Below are 21,079 nucleotides of genomic sequence, written 5' to 3' on the forward strand. Positions count from 1 at the left end.
TGCTATTTCCCTTAATTTAGTAGATCAGGGAGTGTTAGAATTCTGTCATAAACCATGACGTCACAAATCGCTTGTAATTCCTATGGAGTGTCCAGCAGGGTGCACACTATATATAAAAGTCAATGAGTACCACTGACTTCCATATATAGTGCGCCTCCTGCTGGACACAAATGTAATCTACAGTATCTTTTTGATTGAATACATTTCTGGAATACTAACCCAAAGTATCCCATAATGCATTCAATCAATACATTTGGAGGGCACCGAGCAGGGAGGGAGAGAGGTGCCTGTGCATCTAATTACCTCTCCCCTCCCTCCCTGCTCGGTGCTGGACACATATACACTGTACTACTCCTCCCATCATCTGCTCATAGTATGAGAAGATGATGGGAGGAGTAGTACCAGGGCCATCACCAAAACGTCCGCCCTCCCCGCTGCTGCCGCCGCCACCATATATGCACTGTACTACTCCTCCCATCATCTGCTTATAGTATGAGCAGATGATGGGGGAGTAGTAACTGTGCTCTTCCTATGACATCTCTTCCGCCAGCCGCGCCGCTCCTCACACAAGGGCTTCATCATACCGCCTCCACTCCCCTTCCTCCTCCTTCCAGCTTTAAACTTCAAACTATCCCGCCGCTGACTCACCGCCCGGCCGCCGCTCTCTGCTGTGGAGTCAGTAAGCCGCAGCTCCGGCTTCAACTCCAACTCCTGAATTTTATCAGGACCGACGCCGACTCCCGCTTCTTCATACTGGCTCAGCAGCTTCTCCCTAATGTCCTACATGATCCTGGGGCAATTTCTGAGGGAATATATACTGTATATACAGCAGCTTCTCCTGTGTGTGCAGTAGATGCAGCCAGTCTCCAGCCTCCATGTCCTGAACTACTCACAACTAGACTAGATGGAGCAGGTGGTCTTTTAGTTTTTAACTACATATTCACCATACACACAGAAACACTGCTAACAATGCCAGATAGCTGTAATATAGGGGTCACACATAGTGATATAGAGGGGTCACTGTGGGTGTGGGGGCACACCATAGAACACACACACACACACACACCCAGCTGCAGCGATATAGCGCGCACACACACAGCCTGCTGCAGCCATAGAACACTGAAGAAAAACACCAGACTGAGGACAGAGGTTACTGCTACACATCTTAAAGGAGAAGTCCGGCCAAAATTTATTTTTTATACGTTATTACTGATGGAAAGTTATATAATTTTCTAATGTACATTAATTATGGGAGATGCTCATATACTGCTATTTCCCTTAATTTAGTGTATCAGGAAGTGTTAGAATTATCTCTGAAGCAGTGACGTCACGACGAAAGGTGTAATTCCTATGGAGAGTCCAGCAGGGGGCGCGCTATATATAGAAGTCAATGAGTACCATTGACTTCTATATATAGTGCGCCCCTGCTGGACACTCCATTGGAATTACAATGGATGTGTATGTAAATGTAGTATACAGAGTTTTTGATTGAATACATTTATGAAATACTTTGGGGAGCAAGTGTCCTATTACTGATATATTCCCCGACCACCCTTATCTAATAGAGATAGTGTCCTATTACTGATATATTCCCCGACCACCCTTATGTAATAGGGCCAGTGTCCTATTACTGATATATTCCCCGACCACCCTTATGTAATAGGGCCAGTGTCCTATTACTGATATATTCCCCGACCACCCTTATGTAATAGGGGTAGTGTCCTATTACTGATATATTCTCCGACCACCCTTATGTAATAGGGCCAGTGTCCTATTACTGATATATCCCCCGACCACCCTTATGTAATAGGGCCAGTGTCCTATTACTGATATATTCCCCGACCACCCTTATGTAATAGGGCCAGTGTCCTATTACTGATATATTCTCCGACCACCCTTATGTAATAGGGCCAGTGTCCTATTACTGATATATTCCCCGACCACCCTTATGTAATAGGGCCAGTGTCCTATTACTGATATATTCCCGACCACCCTTATGTAATAGGGCCAGTGTCCTATTACTGATATATTCCCCGACCACCCTTATGTAATAGGGCCAGTGTCCTATTACTGATATATTCCCCGACCACCCTTATGTAATGGGGCCAGTGTCCTATTACTGATATATTCCCCGACCACCCTTATGTAATAGGGCCAGTGTCCTATTACTGATATATTCCCCGACCACCCTTATGTAATAGGGCCAGTGTCCTATTACTGATATATTCTCCGACCACCCTTATGTAATAGGGCCAGTGTCCTATTACTGATATATTCTCCGACCACCCTTATGTAATAGGGCCAGTGTCCTATTACTGATATATTCTCCGACCACCCTTATGTAATAGGGCCAGTGTCCTATTACTGATATATTCCCGACCACCCTTATGTAATAGGGCCAGTGTCCTATTACTGATATATTCCCCGACCACCCTTATGTAATAGGGCCAGTGTCCTATTACTGATATATCCCCCGACCACCCTTATCTAATAGAGATAGTGTCCTATTACTGATATATCCCCCGACCACCCTTATGTAATAGGGCCAGTGTCCTATTACTGATATATTCCCCGACCACCCTTATGTAATAGGGCCAGTGTCCTATTACTGATATATCCCCCGACCACCCTTATGTAATAGGGCCAGTGTCCTATTACTGATATATACCCCGACCACCCTTATTTAATAGGGCCAGTGTCCTATTACTGATATATCCCCCGACCACCCTTATGTAATAGGGCCAGTGTCCTATTACTGATATATCCCCCGACCACCCTTATGTAATAGGGCCAGTGTCCTATTACTGATATATTCCCCGACCACCCTTATGTAATAGGGCCAGTGTCCTATTACTGATATATCCCCCGACCACCCTTATGTAATAGGGCCAGTGTCCTATTACTGATATATACCCCGACCACCCTTATTTAATAGGGCCAGTGTCCTATTACTGATATATCCCCCGACCACCCTTATGTAATAGGGCCAGTGTCCTATTACTGATATATCCCCCGACCACCCTTATGTAATAGGGCCAGTGTCCTATTACTGATATATCCCCCGACCACCCTTATGTAATAGGGCCAGTGTCCTATTACTGATATATTCCCCGACCACCCTTATGTAATAGGGCCAGTGTCCTATTACTGATATATCCCCCGACCACCTTTATGTAATAGGGCCAGTGTCCTATTAGAATGTTACTTATAATATATATTGATGAGCAAAACTTATAAAATTCATATCAAAACTCAATTTTAAATTGTTCTAAGATTTTTTTTTTTAAAGCTGGAGTCGGAGTCTGTACATTTTTTTCGACTCCAACTTCGACTCCAGCCAAAACTAGTTCCGACTCCACAGCCCTGATTTTCAGAACTACCAGTCATGACAGCACCACCTAGAGATTGATCCCCATTAGTCCTAATAGGAACAGGAAGCACAAGAGGTTAAAAAGTGGCGTTTAAAATGCCCCTGTGATGCCAAGAGAGTGGAAACCCCCCACAGGTGACCCCATTAGAAAACTACACCCTCAAGGAATCTAACGGGGTATAGTGAACATATGGAGCCCACTGGTGACAGGCCCAATGTGCAATAAAAATGAAAAGTTACATTTTTGTTATACTAAAACGTCAGTCTAGCCTTGAATTTTTCATTTTCACACGGGAAAAAACCCCACAAGCCATGTAACGGAACTTCCAGGTGAGGTCTGTGAACGTGAACCCGGTAAGAGGTCTGGCTCAAACAGTTGCAGATGCACGCATGATTAAGAGGGACACGCCCTCGAAAGGTCACGTGGCAGACGGGGCCAACGTGGATGCAGACCTCCTAAGCCTCCTCAGCCGAAATAATGAACAACAGAAAATAAATAAAATATGAAGACAGCAACAAGTGAGTCGATGATCTGCTTTTTTTTTTTATCATTTTCACGATTGTTTAATCGTTGCATAGTCTATGCATGTTGGCTCCAATTCATATAGAATGATGTAACGGAACTCCCCCTAAGTATGGAAATACCCCACATGAGGAGAAAGTGCCATACAAGCGGAAGGCAAGCCTCCAAAGGGAAGGAGCGCCATTTGGTTTTTGGAGGCTGGATTTTGTTGGAATAGATATCAATGCCCATGTCGTGTTTTCAAAGCCCCCCCCCCCATGCTGCAAAGACAGTGGAAACCCCCACAAGTGACCTCATTGCAGAAACTATACCCCTCTATTTATGTATCGGGGTGTATTGAGCATATGGACCCCACTAGTGACTGGTACTGGAGGAGCAATATGCAATGAAAATGAAAAACTACTTTTTCTTTACACTAAAATATCTGTCTAGCCTCAATTTTTTTCATTTTCACAAGGGGTTAAAAGAAAAAATAAATAAAAATGTATTTAACTTTTTTTTTTAAAAAAAAGAGCGTATGGTATTTTTTAAAAATAAGCCCTATATTGAAAAGGAAAGATTTTTGCCGCTTAGGGCTGTATGACTTTAGTAAACAAGAGTCCATCTGCTAGATCAGCGCTCGTTTGCTTATTATAGCCAATAATCATTTAGCAAGGGCTGCACCGACACAGCGATGTCTATGCAGCCCTTGCCCTTAGGGTCCTATGGGGGCCCGATCAATAATGTAAACGAGCGCCGATCTGCTAGATTGGCGCTCATTTACTGGGCCTATTCCACGGCCCGATAATCGTTTAGCAAGGGCTGCAGGGACATCGTTACCAGCTGATTTTAGATTGGAACCTAAATAAACAATCACTTAGTAAAGAGAAAAAGGTCCAAGTGCACTCACCGGTATAGTAGAAAATGCTTTCTTTATTAGATTCTTTTGTTCACAGTGGCATGATACGGGTGGGGGGAAGGACGCCAACACCTTTGACTAGGGATGATAGCTGTTTCATGCCTGCTAATCGGCGCTTCTTCAGATCCCGCCCCTTCGGTCACGTCACCTCGTGTAGTAACATGACGTGACGTGTCGGAATGGTGGGCGTTACAATGTGAATTAAAAACATCAAAATATTACTTATATAGAGAGAAATAAATCCAAGACAAGTATTTACAAGAACATACTTAGGTCAGTACGGTCATTTAGACCCATATGACCTTGTGCGTTAGTAGCGAGTATCCATCGTGATTCACATTGGAGTAACTGCCGATTGGCATCTCCGCTTCCTTTGGGTGGTTATATCCGTGATATCCCTGATATATGTTGCAAAACAAAATTTGTAGTGTATGCCCTGGTCTGTACCTGTGGCTTATACTACATAGGGAAGACCATTCGCCCTATGAACAAGCGGTTCAGTGAACACATTAGGTCATTGCGCACAGGACAGGGGGCCCCAAGATTAATAGATCACATGAAACAGAAACATAAAGGGAACATAAAAGACCTCAAATTCATGGGATTACAGCGAATGCACCACAAAGGAAGCGGAGATGCCAATCGGCAGTTACTCCAATGTGAATCACGATGGATACTCGCTACTAACGCACAAGGTCATATGGGTCTAAATGACCGTACTGACCTAAGTATGTTCTTGTAAATACTTGTCTTGGATTTCTTTCTCTCTATATAAGTAATATTTTGATGTTTTTAATTCACATTGTAACGCCCACCATTTTGACACGTCACGTCATGTTACTATCTGAGGTGACGTGACCGAAGGGGCGGAATCTGAAGAAGCGACGATTAGCAGGCGTGAAACAGCTGTCATCCCTAGTGGAAGGTGTTGGCGTCCTTCCCCCCACCCGTATCATGCCACTGTGAACAAAAGAATAATAATAAAGAAAGCATTTTCTACTATACCGGTGAGTGCACTTGGACTTTTTTCTCTTTACTAAGTATTGCATGAATAGCTACTAAGCTCTGTCTGATCGTTGCACCACTGGTGAGATAATTTCTAACAAGAGCACAGCTATATGCATGCGGCTTGTGAGGCTGCAGCAGCAAAAGAAGCTTGACTTACTTGACACTGACTTAAATAAACAATCAGCCGATGACACAATCATCGGCTGATCATTGTCTATTCCACAGAGCGATAATCGCCCGAATCGGGACGATTATCGCTCTGTGGAATAGGCCCCTAATGGTGCGTTCACACTGAGGAATTCTCGAGGAATTGGAGAGGAAAATTTTCTGCTTTAAATTCCTCACCTATTCAGCTCTGGCAGAATGCAAGCAGAATTCAAGAAGCAGAATTTAGCCCCCATTGACTTCTGTAGGATTCCTCTAGCTGAATCCGCCCAAAGAATTGACGTGTCAATTCTTTGGGCAGAAAGCAGATCAGCGGCAGAAAATTCTGCTTGGAAATTCTGCAGTGTGAACAACAGAGCAGAAATCCTGATGAACACAATAGGACATTACTCTGTACATATTTTATGGGAGTAATTTCAAGCTGAAATAAGAGCGGATTCTTCTTCAATTCCTCGCCTAATTCCTCACCTATTCCTCAATGTGAACCTACCCTAAAATTGTATTCATTTCCTATCCACGCTCCCAGTGTTCTGCCCTCTGTTCGCTGCTGCAGCTTTATAGCCAGTCTCTGAACTGACAGGCTGCTCAGCTAATCACTGGCCAAGACTGGACCGCTACTCCAAATGATTGGCTGAGCGGCCTGCCTGTTCAGAGACCAGCTCTAAAGCTACAGCAGCGGCTCTGGGAAGGCGAGAAGAGGGCAGAACAACAGCTAAGACCGTAGAGAGGTATGGACAAACGTCCCTGCATCACTATTACACATAGCAGTGCCTGCTCGGCTGCCAATGATTTAAGGTCCAAACCGAAAGACGCGATCAGCCGATGATTGTCTCTATTACAGGGAGTGATAATCGGCCTAATTCAGCCAATTATCACCTTGTGTAATTGGGACCTAATGCTAAAGAAGAAGTCCAGTGAAAAAAAAAAAAAAAATCACCGAGCAATGTATAATGTGCCTGCACTTACACCCAGCCAATCACTCTGCTGTATAGAAAGTTTCTGTCCCTGTCCTCCTTCACAGCTCTGTAATTCTCACTTTCTGATTGGTCCATGCTGAACACGCCCCCCCCCCCCTTCCCCATTGTTGTCATGTGACCACACAGACCTGTGACAGCAGCCCTGCTTCTCTATTTTCTCTACGGCGAAAGACGTAACAACCTTAGGTTTGTGGGCATTCCTGAATCTTATGTCGGCCCGGCACTCCTCCAAGCTACTCACATCCACCCTACCAGCGGCGCTGGAGATAGAGGGCCCCTATGACTCCCTCTCCATAGAGTGTGCTCACACCATATCGCCTTCCCCCCCCAAACCACCGGGTGAAAGGAATAACCGACCTAGACCAGTCATCGCTCGTTATCAAAACTGGGCCATCAAGGAAAAGGTGCTGCACGCCTTTAGAAACAAAAGAGCCCCTAGGATCCAGGACTTCAAGGTTCTAATTTTCCAGGACTTTTCGGCTAATGTCTCATTGAAACGGAAAAATTTCATCCCAATCTGCCGCTATCTACATGACAACAACATCCGCTTCCAACTCCTCTATCCAGCTAAACTGCGGGTACAGTTGGAGGGACGACAACTTCTCTTCGAGGATCCCACAGCGGCTTGTCGCCACTTTCGTATAGGGCAGGACGACCACCCGGGATGATTTCATTAAAGGGACTCCCAGGCATCACTCCCTGATTCCCCACATGGGACGTTGCATTCTTCATATTTTCTTGAATGTTCTTTTAACATTACTGACATTGTTTTTCAGAAGTTCACTCATGTTTTTGTTTTGTTGTGGTTTTTTGCTGAAGCTCACTCTCATTTGCATCTTTTCCTATAGATTTCATGGTGATCTTTCTGTGCTCTCGCCTGGGACCTCCGGTCTCACCCCTTCTGGTCTGTGTGCAGTCTCTCGTTGCTTGCTGGGACAGCGGGGGACTCATAAATGTAGGTTACACACCACTTGCACATACCCACTGATGCGATACATATGACTACTTGTACCCGCCCTGTAGAAGACACATACACTATCCCTTCCAGTCTGCGACTCCTGAGTTGGAATGTGGCAGGTCTTAACACGCCCATTAGACGTAAAAAAGTTACTACCCACCTGAAACGTATGAAGCCTGACATTATATTTCTTCAGGAAACTCACTGGAGGAAAAACTCTTCCTCTGCTCTTAGGGCGGCGTGGATAGAATCCTGCCACACGGCCAATTATTCCTCGAAAGCGAGGGGGGTAGCGATCCTCTTCCGAAGAGGCCTCCAGGTGGTGGTGGACAGGGAGATCATAGATGAGGGGGGTAGATATCTATTGCTAGTGGTTAGAATAGACGACGCACAATACACTCTGCTAAATATCTATGCCCCTAACCAACCCCACACCCCCTTCTTTTCAAAACTAAACTCTTCTACTCCAAGGCCCCTATAATAACCTCATACTCGGCGGTGACTTTAACACAGTGCTTAACTCATCTCTGGATAAAAGTTCGGGACGTCACGCCACATCTCCGTCTGCAAGGGACCTCCTACACCTCATTCAATCATACTCGCTCTATGACCCATGGCGCTTGTCTAACCCCACCTCCAGAGAATATATGTTTTACTCCTCTGCGCACGACAGCTTCTCCCGTATAGACTACTTTCTAACTTCCCTCTCACTCATGGATTCAGTCGCTTCCGCTACACTTCATACCATCGCCATTTCTGATCATGCTCCGATTACCCTCTCCCTGCAGGGCCTTACTCCTCACACCAGGACCAGATTTTGGGGGTTTCCCACTTATCTTGTTCAATCGGGGGACTTCCAGGATTACCTCAAAAGCCGTAGTTAGGGGTCATATCATAAACTATATCTCCCTAAAACGCAAACAGGCACATCAGAAATTTCAGTCCCTGTACAACACGTTGCTGCAGGCTCAACAGACGCAGGCGCAGCACCCATCCCCACTCACTAAAAAATTGACAACGGAGGCACAACAAAACTTAGATGCGTTCATTCAGGGACAGGCGGTTTGGCTGGTGAGGACCGAACCAAACAAATACTTTAGGCAGGCAAACAAACCTGGGCGCCTGCTAGCCCGCCTCTCCTCCCCCAAAAATAAGTTTACACCTATCTCCTCCCTGCGTGACCCCGCCACAAACGCCATTTTGACCAAGACCAAAGACATAAGTGCTGTCCTGTATGACTATTTTGAGGACCTGTACAGAGCCAGCCCCACTGACGTACACAAAATTGACTCATTCTTGGACACTATTGCCCTTCCTGCCCTGACGGATGACCAACAAGCGATGCTTAATGCTGTAATAACAGAAACAGAGGTGACGGCTGCCATCAAATCCTCCCCCAGTAATAAAACCCCGGGCCCTGATGGCTTTGGCAGCAAATATTACAAAATGCTCCAACTTGACGTGATCCCGATACTCACTCGTTTATATAACGATGTATGTATCCGCAACTCTCTGATGGATCTCTTCTTGGACCCCCAACTCCCCCAGTCCTACCGCCCCATCACTCTGCTAAACAGCGACTATAAATTCCTAGCTAAAATTCTGGCAACCCGCCTACAACAAATCCTTCCGTCTCTCATACACCCCTCCCAACGGGGCTTCATTCAGCATAGACAAGCCGTTCGCAACATTAGAACCGCGCTCTCCTGTATCGTGGAGGCTCGGGAACCTTCTTCCCCCCCCCCTTACTATGATACTCAGTTTGGACGGGGAAAAGGCCTTTGATAAGGTCTCCTGGCCCTTTCTCCATTCCACCATCCAACGCAGACAATTAGGCCCTACATTCTCTAACTTCTTGACTTACACCCAATTAGACGCTTGCTCTAAATTGACTATTAATGGACTTAATACATTACCATTTGATATCTTCACAGGTACCAGGCAGGGCTGCCCCCTCTCTCCTCTCCTTTTCAATCTCTCCCTGGACCCTCTACTATATTACCTATCCCCAACTACACCTTCTGACACCTCCCCGCCGTGTCACAGCAACATCACTATGACTGCGTTCACGGACGACATCCTCCATGTAATTAAAAACCCCTAATCCACACTATCCCCTTTACTGGACGACCTCTAGGCTCTGGGTAAACTCTCAGGCTATATAATTAACCTAGACAAATCGGAGGCTTTGTTGCTTCGAGGCCCTCCACGCCCACGCTGGACTTACGCATACCCTTTTCATTGGCGCTCCTCTGAGGTTACATATCTGGGCATTACCTTACCAAAACAAATCTCCCTTCTCTATAAAACTAATATTAGGCCCTATATTTCCTCCCTAGAAGCCACTGTGTCAAACTGGCGTAACTTACCGCTATCCTACGTGGGCAGAGCATACCTCTTGAAAATGGCGGAGTTCCCTCGTCTCCTTTATATCCTCCACTCCCTCCCTATTTATTTGCGTCCCAAAGACGAAAAGAAAATCAATTACCTATTCCGCTCCTTTATTTGGAGGGGCGGCAGATCCAGGATCCTGTTCCATCTCCTAAAACAACCCAAATTTAATGGGGGGCTGAACTTTCCGGAAGTCCGGGCATACAATATAGCGACTCTCATGCGTGTGGCGATGGACTGGCTGTATCACACCTCTCACTTCACCGATCCTACACGAGACCAACAATTCCTTCCCCGCCTTTCCCTGGCCAACTTCCTTCATCAGCCCTTTCGAAACATCCCTGAAACCTGTAGATTAAACCCTCTGTTGATGGCAACATGGCGGGCATGGCAAAAAAATGAGGCGGACCAAGTGCCTACACCCATATTATTCGCCATTCCTCACCCTCATACATAATCCCGACTTCCAAGATGGCTCACCCCATGGTGAGTTTATCCGTTGGCACAAAGTTGGACTTAGTTACGTGTCACAGTTTTTACACCCTGACACACATGCGTTTTTTTCTTTAGTGGACCTCTCTAAAAAATTCCCGCACATAAACATACCTTTCTTTTCCTACTTACAGGCACATAGCTATGTCTCCAAGGTGCTGGCAGCAATACATCCGCTGGAATAGTCCTTAGAAATCAAAAAAGCTCTTAGACACCCTCCCAACATGCGGGGCCACACCTTCTATTACTATAGCTTTATACACTGCCCCTTGGACCTCGCTCAATCCCCGGCTGCAATGACCAAATGGTCGCAAGACATTCCGGAAATGACAACCTCTATCCTTCTAAAAGCTCATATAAGAGGCCTTAGATACCTACCCTCTAGCCGGTACCTGGAGATGCAGCTACAACTGCTTCATAGGTCGCATCTCTCACCGGTTAGAGGTTACAAAATGGGTCTCTACCAGTCGGATTCCTGTTTCAGATGTCGTAAGGGAGGGGCAGGCATATACCACTGCTTATGGGGGTGTCCTGTCGTCCGCTCTTTCTGGGACCGGGTCACCACATTTGCTACCACACATTTGGTTAACTACATTCCCTCGGGCCCAATATGGGCTCTTTTTGGTTATATAGACACTAGGGATGCACGATGCACCGAAATATCGATACTACTATCGATATTTCGGGCAAAAAAACGATTCGGTACCAGGATTTCCTGGTATCGATACTTTATATTAAGCTGCCTAATAACGCAGCTTAACATAAAGTATAGAGCAGAGAACACGGCCGGCGACTAGCAGAGCACCGGCCATGTTCTCTGTGTGCCGCCCCCGGCCCCCTGCCGTCACTTCCTCCTCCTCTGCCCGCCCCTTCCTCCGCTCACTGCAGTGAGAAGTTATAGCCGGCACACAGCGATCGCATGTGCCGGCTATATAACTGTGCAGAAGCCGCTGTCACAACTGACAGCGGCCTCTGACCCATCCTGAGCCTCTCCAGAAGCAGTGGGGGTCGGCTACTATGTGTAACAGACCCCCCGCTGCTAATGACCCGCAGCCCGTCACACCGCAGCCTCCTGTACCTCCTGGAATGCAGCCGGTGTGAGGAGCTGCGTCTAGGGCTGCACTTAGTGTGAGGTTGGTGAGACTGACTGATGCCGGCTCGCCCTCCGTCCATCTGCGGCGCTGTTCCTATGCATATTCATGTATGCACACTCTGGGTGGCTGCGCTTCCTGACCGGCCTGAGTGTGCACACATGAATATGCACGGAGGAACGGAGGCCTGACAGCTGGGAGCTTCCCGGAGCTGAGGGGAGGGGGGATTTGTAAAGGGAGCTAATTTAAGGTGGAACAGACAGCCTGAATCTTGGCCAGCAGCAAAGGTTAATCTTCCTGCTGGCCAAGGTTCAGGCTGTCTGTTCCACCTTAAACTCCCTTTACAAATCCCCCCTTCCCCTCTGCTTTGACAAGCCTCATGCTTTGAGTGGTACCGCAGTAAGTGAGAGTAGGGGATGTGTGCAGACATTGCAAACATCCCTGCCCTCTGGTGTGCCCCCCACATCCCTGCCCTCTGGTGTGCCCCCCACATCCCTGCCCTCTGGTGTGCCCCCCCCCACATCCCTGCCCTCTGGTGTGCCCCCCCCACATTCCTGCCATCTGGTGTGCCCCCCCCCCCACATTCCTGCCCTCTGGTGTGCCCCCCCCCCCCACATCCCTGCCCTCTGGTGTGCCCCCCCCCCCACATCCCTGCCCTCTGGTTTTCCCCCCCCCCCACATTCCTGCCCTCTGGTGTGCCCCCCCCCCCACATCCCTGCCCTCTGGTGTGCCCCCCACATTCCTGCCCTCTGGTGTGCCCCCCCCCCCACATTCCTGCCCTCTAGTGTGCCCCCCCCCCCACATCCCTGCCCTCTAGTGTGCCCCTAACATTTCTGCCCTTACACCCCTGCCCTCTGACAGGAACTGACCTGCCAGGCAGAGTAACCCTCTCTTGTCTGTCCAGACCTGGCAGCCTTCACCAGCTCCCTGCAGTGTGGGGGTTGTAGTCTGTACCCAGTGGCGGATTAAATGTACCCTGGGCTGTTCACCCAACCTGGATCCCCCCCCCCCCGTCAATCCGCCCACTACTGCCCCCCCCCCATGCTGTCCCCAATAAACACAATGTTTGGTCCCTTGCTGCACAGAGGATGTCAGGAGAGGAGGGGGCTGATCTTATAGGGGAGGTCACAGCAGCACAGAGAATGTCAGGAGAGGAGGGGGCTGATCTTATAGGGGAGGTCACAGCAGCACAGAGAATGTCAGGAGAGGAGGGGGCTGATCTTATAGGGGAGGTCACAGCAGCACAGAGGATGTCAGGAGAGGAGGGGGCTGATCTTATAGGGGAGGTCACAGCGTCACAGCAGCACAGAGAATGTCAGGAGAGGAGGGGGCTGATCTTATAGGGAGGTCACAGCAGCACAGAGGATGTCAGGAGAGGAGGGGGCTGATCTTATAGGAGAGGTTGCAGGGTCCCAGCAGCACAAAGGATGTCAGGAAAGGAGGGGGCTGATCTTATAGGAGAGGTCACAGCAGCACAGAGGATGTCAGGAGATGAGGGTGCTGATCTTATAGGGGAGGTCACAGCAGCACAGAGGATGTCAGGAGAGGAGTGTGCTGATCGATAGGGGAGGTCACAGCAGCACAGAGGATGTCAGGAGAGGAGTGTGCTGATCGATAGAGGAGGTCACAGCAGCACAGAGGATGTCAGGAGAGGAGGGGTCTGATCTTATAGGGGAGGTCACAGCGTCCCAGCAGCACAGAGGTTGTCAGGAGAGGAGGGTGCTGATCTATAGGGGAGGTCACAGCAGCACAGAGGATGTCAGGAGAGGAAGGAGTGTGCTGTTCTTATGAGAGGTCACAGCAGCACAGAGGATGTCAGGAAAGGAGTGTGCTGATCTATAGAGGAGGTCACAGCAGCACAGAGGATGTCAGGAGAGGAGTGTGCTGATCTATGGGGAGGTCACAGCAGCACAGAGGATGTCAGGAGAGGAGTGTGCTGATCTATAGGGGACGTCACAACAGCACAGAGGATGTCAGGAGAGGAGTGTGCTGATCTATGGGGAGGTCACAGCAGCACAGAGGATGTCAGGAGAGGAGGGGGCTGATCTTATAGGAGAGGTTGCAGGGTCCCAGCAGCACAAAGGATGTCAGGAAAGGAGGGGGCTGATCTTATAGGAGAGGTCACAGCAGCACAGAGGATGTCAGGAGATGAGGGTGCTGATCTTATAGGGGAGGTCACAGCAGCACAGAGGATGTCAGGAGAGGAGTGTGCTGATCGATAGGGGAGGTCACAGCAGCACAGAGGATGTCAGGAGAGGAGTGTGCTGATCGATAGAGGAGGTCACAGCAGCACAGAGGATGTCAGGAGAGGAGGGGTCTGATCTTATAGGGGAGGTCACAGCGTCCCAGCAGCACAGAGGATGTCAGGAGAGGAGGGTGCTGATCTATAGGGGAGGTCACAGCAGCACAGAGGATGTCAGGAGAGGAAGGAGTGTGCTGTTCTTATGAGAGGTCACAGCAGCACAGAGGATGTCAGGAAAGGAGTGTGCTGATCTATAGAGGAGGTCACAGCAGCACAGAGGATGTCAGGAGAGGAGTGTGCTGATCTATGGGGAGGTCACAGCAGCACAGAGGATGTCAGGAGAGGAGTGTGCTGATCTATAGGGGACGTCACAACAGCACAGAGGATGTCAGGAGAGGAGGGTGCTGATCTATGGGGAGGTCACAGCAGCACAGAGGATGTCAGGAGAGGAGGGTGCTGATCTATAGGGGAGGTCACAGCAGCACAGAGGATGTCAGGAGAGGAAGGAGTGTGCTGTTCTTATGAGAGGTCACAGCAGCACAGAGGATGTCAGGAAAGGAGTGTGCTGATCTATAGAGGAGGTCACAGCAGCACAGAGGATGTCAGGAGAGGAGTGTGCTGATCTATGGGGAGGTCACAGCAGCACAGAGGATGTCAGGAGAGGAGTGTGCTGATCTATAGGGGACGTCACAACAGCACAGAGGATGTCAGGAGAGGAGGGTGCTGATCTATGGGGAGGTCACAGCAGCACAGAGGATGTCAGGAGAGGAGGGTGCTGATCTATGGGGAGGTCACAGCAGCACAGAGGATGTCAGGAGAGGAGGGGGCTGATCTTATAAGGGGGGGGTTGTATTTTTTTTCGAGGTATCGAACTGGTATTGAGTATCGAACTGAAAAATCAAGTATTGGTATCGAACTCAAAATTCTGGTATCGTGACATCACTAATAGACACACAGGAGTTTCCCTGTTCAGCGGGTGTCAGAAAACTCATATACATGCTCTCTGCTGCGGGCGTGAAAACCATACTGCACCCATGGAATCGCCCCACTGCCCCCCCATTCCGGTTGTTTCTAGAAAAACTATCTTTCATTATGAAAATGGACGGGGTGGAAGCTTCGCAGAGAAGGGAGACTCATGTGGAAAGATTTTTTCACTGTTGGGAGAGTTACATCGCTTTGCTGCCCACACAGGTGCAGCGCTCTATGAAAGAGTGTTTTTGTATATCTACGTGGTATCAGAAGCGGATCTTGGCCGAGGACCCACCTATAGATCTGGGGTGAGCCGGAATATCCCAGGCACTTAGATTCGGAGGTCCACATTGGGCTTCCCATGAGAGCTTCAGTTGTTTTATAGTTTTAAATGCACATTGACGATGTTTTGGTTCTTTTGTAATTATTTCTGCTACTGCAGGTATCTCACTTGCACCAGGTTAGCTTATGACCCAAATGCTATACATTACCTGCTCATTTCAGAAGTGAAATTTGTTTGTTTAATGTTTTAATGTTGGAAAATTAATAAAAACATCTAAATATAATGGGATAGAATATTCGATCGAAAATTCGGGAAATATTCGTACTAATATAGAATATTTGAATATTTCACTATTCGCTCATCACTACTGTACAGTAACTTATGTATCACATATCCAGCTGCAGTTATCAGGGTAATACAGTTACTATACATTATATACCACATGCTGCTATACTGTACAGTAACTTATATATCACATATCCAGCTGCAGTGTTATCAGGGTTATACAGTTACTATACATTATATACCACATGCTGCTATACTGTACAGTAACTTATATATCACATATCCAGCTGCAGTGTTATCAGGGTTATACAGTTACTATACATTATATACCACATGCTGCTATACTGTACAGTAACTTATATATCACATATCCAGCTGCAGTGTTATCAGGGTTATACAGTTACTATACATTATATACCACATGCTGCTATACTGTACAGTAACTTATATATCACATATCCAGCTTCAGTGTTATCAGGGTTATACAGTTACTATACATTATATACCACATGCTGCTATACTGTACAGTAACTTATATATCACATATCCAGCTGCTGTTATCAGGGTAATACAGTTACTATACATTATACACCACATGCTGCTATACTGTACAGTAACTTATATATCACATATCCAGCTGCAGTGTTATCAGGGTTATACAGTTACTATACATTATACACCACATGCTGCTATACTGTACAGTAACTTATGTATCACATATCCAGCTGCTGTTATCAGGGTAATACAGTTACTATACATTATATACCACATGCTGCTATACTGTACAGTAACTTATATATCACATATCCAGCTGCAGTGTTATCAGGGTTATACAGTTACTATACATTATATACCACATGCTGATTGCTATACTGTACAGTAACTTATATATCACATATCCAGCTGCTGCTGTGTTATCAGGGTTATACAGTTACTATACATTATATACCACATGCTGCTATACTGTTCAGTAACTTATATATCACATATCCAGCTGCTGCTGTGTTATCAGGGTTATACAGTTACTATACATTATATACCACATGCTGCTATACTGTACAGTAACTTATAGATCACATATCCAGCTGCTGTGTTATCAGGGTTATACAGTTACTATACATTATATACCACATGCTGCTATACTGTACAGTAACTTATATATCACATATCCAGCTGCTGCTGTGTTATCAGGGTTATACAGTTACTATACATTATATACCACATGCTGCTATACTGTACAGTAACTTATATATCACATATCAAGCTGCTGTGTTATCAGGGTTATACAGTTACTATACATTATATACCACATGCTGATTGCTATACTGTACAGTAACTTATATATCACATATCCAGCTGCTGCTGTGTTATCAGGGTTATACAGTTACTATACATTATATACCACATGCTGCTATACTGTACAGTAACTTATATATCACATATCCAGCTGCAGTGTTATCAGGGTTATACAGTTACTATACATTATACACCACATGCTGCTATACTGTACAGTAACTTATATTTCACATATCCAGTTGCAGTGTTATCAGGGTTATACAGTTACTATACATTATATACCACATGCTGATTGCTATACTGTACAGTAACTTATATATCACATATCCAGCTGCTGCTGTGTTATCAGGGTTATACAGTTACTATACATTATACACCACATGCTGCTATACTGTACAGTAACTTAAATATCACATATCCAGCTGCTGTGTTATCAGGGTTATACAGTTACTACACATTATACACCACATGCTGCTATACTGTACAGTAACTTATATATCACATATCCAGCTGCTGTGTTATCAGGGTTATACAGTTACTATACATTACACACCACATGCTGCTATACTGTACAGTAACTTATATAATGTATAGTAACTGTATAACCCTGATAACACAGCAGCTGGATATGTGATATATAAGTTACTGTACAGTATAGCAGCATGTGGTGTATAATGTATAGTAACTGTATAACCCTGATAACACAGCAGCAGCTGGATATGTGATATATAAGTTACTGTACAGCATAGCAGCATGTGGTGTATAATGTATAGTAACTGTATAACACTGATAACACAGCAGCTGGATATGTGATATATACCACATGCTGCTATACTGTACAGTAATTATATATCACATATCCAGCTGCTGTATTATCAGGGTTATACAGTTACTATACATTATACACCACATGCTGCTATACTGTACAGTAACTTATATATCACATATCCAGCTGCTGCTGTGTTATCAGGGTTATACAGTTACTATACATTATATACCACATGCTGCTATACTGTACAGTAACTTATATATCACATATCCAGCTGCTGTGTTATCAGGGTTATACAGTTACTATACATTATACACCACATGCTGCTATACTGTACAGTAACTTATATATCACATATCCAGCTGCTGTGTTATCAGGGTTATACAGTTACTATACATTATATACCACATGCTGCTATACTGTACAGTAACTTATATATCACATATCCAGCTGCTGTGTTATCAGGGTTATACAGTTACTATACATTATACACCATATGCTGCTATACTGTACAGTAACTTATATATCACATATCCAGCTGCTGTGTTATCAGGGTTATACAGTTACTATACATTATACACCATATGCTGCTATACTGTACAGTAACTTATATATCACATATCCAGCTGCTGTGTTATCAGTGTTATACAGTTACTATACATTATATACCACATGCTGCTATACTGTACAGTAACTTTTATATCACATATCCAGCTGCTGTGTTATCAGGGTTATACAGTTACTATACATTATACACCACATGCTGCTATACTGTACAGTAACTTATATATCACATATCCAGCTGCTGTGTTATCAGGGTTATACAGTTACTATACATTATATACCACATGCTGCTATACTGTACAGTAACTTATATATCACATATCCAGCTGCTGTGTGTTATCAGGGTTATACAGTTACTATACATTATATACCACATGCTGCTATACTGTACAGTAACTTATATATCACATATCCAGCTGCTGTGTTATCAGGGTTATACAGTTACTATACATTCTATACCACATGCTGCTATACTGTACAGTAACTTATATATCACATATCCAGCTGCTGTGTTATCAGGGTTATACAGTTACTATACATTATATACCACATGCTGCTATACTGTACAGTAACTTATATATCACATATCCAGCTGCTGCTGTGTTATCAGGGTTATACAGTTACTATACATTCTATACCACATGCTGCTATACTGTACAGTAACTTATATATCACATATCCAGCTGCTGTGTTATCAGGGTTATACAGTTACTATACATTCTATACCACATGCTGCTATACTGTACAGTAACTTATATATCACATATCCAGCTGCTGTGTTATCAGGGTTATACAGTTACTATACATTATATACCACATGCTGCTATACTGTACAGTAACTTATATATCACATATCCAGCTGCTGTGTTATCAGGGTTATACAGTTACTATACATTATACACCACATGCTGCTATACTGTACAGTAACTTATATATCACATATCCAGCTGCTGTGTTATCAGGGTTATACAGTTACTATACATTATACACCATATGCTGCTATACTGTACAGTAACTTATATCACATATCCAGCTGCAGTGTTATCAGGGTTATACAGTTACTATACATTCTATACCACATGCTGCTATACTGTACAGTAACTTATATATCACATATCCAGCTGCTGCTGTGTTATCAGGGTTATACAGTTACTATACATTATACACCACATGCTGCTATACTGTACAGTAACTTATATATCACATATCCAGCTGCTGTGTTATCAGGGTTATACAGTTACTATACATTATATACCACATGCTGCTATACTGTACAGTAACTTATATATCACATATCCAGCTGCTGTGTTATCAGGGTTATACAGTTACTATACATTATACACCACATGCTGCTATACTGTACAGTAACTTATATATCACATATCCAGCTGCTGTGTTATCAGGGTTATACCGTTACTATACATTATATACCACATGCTGCTATACTGTACAGTAACTTATATATCACATATCCAGCTGCTGCTGTGTTATCAGGGTTATACAGTTACTATACATTATACACCACATGCTGCTATACTGTACAGTAACTTATATATCACATATCCAGCTGCTGCTGTGTTATCAGGGTTATACAGTTACTATACATTATATACCACATGCTGCTATACTGTACAGTAACTTATATATCACATATCAAGCTGCTGTGTTATCAGGGTTATACAGTTACTATACATTATACACCACATGCTACTATACTGTACAGTAACTTATATATCACATATCCAGCTGCTGTGTTATCAGGGTTATACAGTTACTATACATTATACACCACATGCTGCTATACTGTACAGTAACTTATATATCACATATCCAGCTGCTGCAGTGTTATCAGGGTTATACAGTTACTATACATTCTATACCACATGCTGATTGCTATACTGTACAGTAACTTATATATCACATATCCAGCTGCTGCTGTGTTATCAGGGTTATACAGTTACTATACATTATATACCACATGCTGCTATACTGTACAGTAACTTATATATCACATATCAAGCTGCTGTGTTATCAGGGTTATACAGTTACTATACATTATACACCACATGCTACTATACTGTACAGTAACTTATATATCACATATCAAGCTGCTGTGTTATCAGGGTTATACAGTTACTATACATTATACACCACATGCTGCTATACTGTACAGTAACTTATATATCACATATCCAGCTGCTGTGTTATCAGGGTTATACAGTTACTATACATTATACACCACATGCTGCTATACTGTACAGTAACATATATCACATATCCAGCTGCTGTGTTATCAGGGTTATACAGTTACTATACATTATATACCACATGCTGCTATACTGTACAGTAACTTATATATTACATATCCAGCTGCTGTGTTATCAGGGTTATACAGTTACTATACATTATACACCACATGCTGATTGCTATACTGTACAGTAACTTATATATCACATATCCAGCTGCTGTGTTATCAGGGTTATACAGTTACTATACATTCTATACCACATGCTGCTATACTGTACAGAGATCTTTTGTAATGATCTTTTTAAACCTAGGTCTGTAACCATGACAAGGGGGCATTCTGTACATTTAGAGAACAGAAGGTTTCACCATCAGAACAGACGTGGATTCTTTACTGTAAGAGCAGTGACACCATGGAAAGCTCTATATTTTTTACTGTAAGAGCAGTGACACTTTAAGTTGGGGAGACAGGTGTGGGTGTAAACTAAGAAACTCTTAGCTTCCACAGATAATATGATGGAAATGCCCCTATGGCATAATCCCCAATTCACACA

The 21,079-nt window shown here is 44.8% G+C and overlaps 1 protein-coding gene across 5 annotated transcripts in view; it reads left to right on the plus strand.

Moving 5' to 3' along the window:
* Nucleotides 1-21,079, plus strand: part of MED22 (mediator complex subunit 22) — a 49,750-nt gene that overhangs the window by 11,458 nt on the left and 17,213 nt on the right. The window lies entirely within an intron of this gene.

The sequence above is a fragment of the Dendropsophus ebraccatus genome, chromosome 10 (assembly GCF_027789765.1).
Source record: "Dendropsophus ebraccatus isolate aDenEbr1 chromosome 10, aDenEbr1.pat, whole genome shotgun sequence".
Lineage (NCBI taxonomy): Eukaryota > Metazoa > Chordata > Amphibia > Anura > Hylidae > Dendropsophus > Dendropsophus ebraccatus.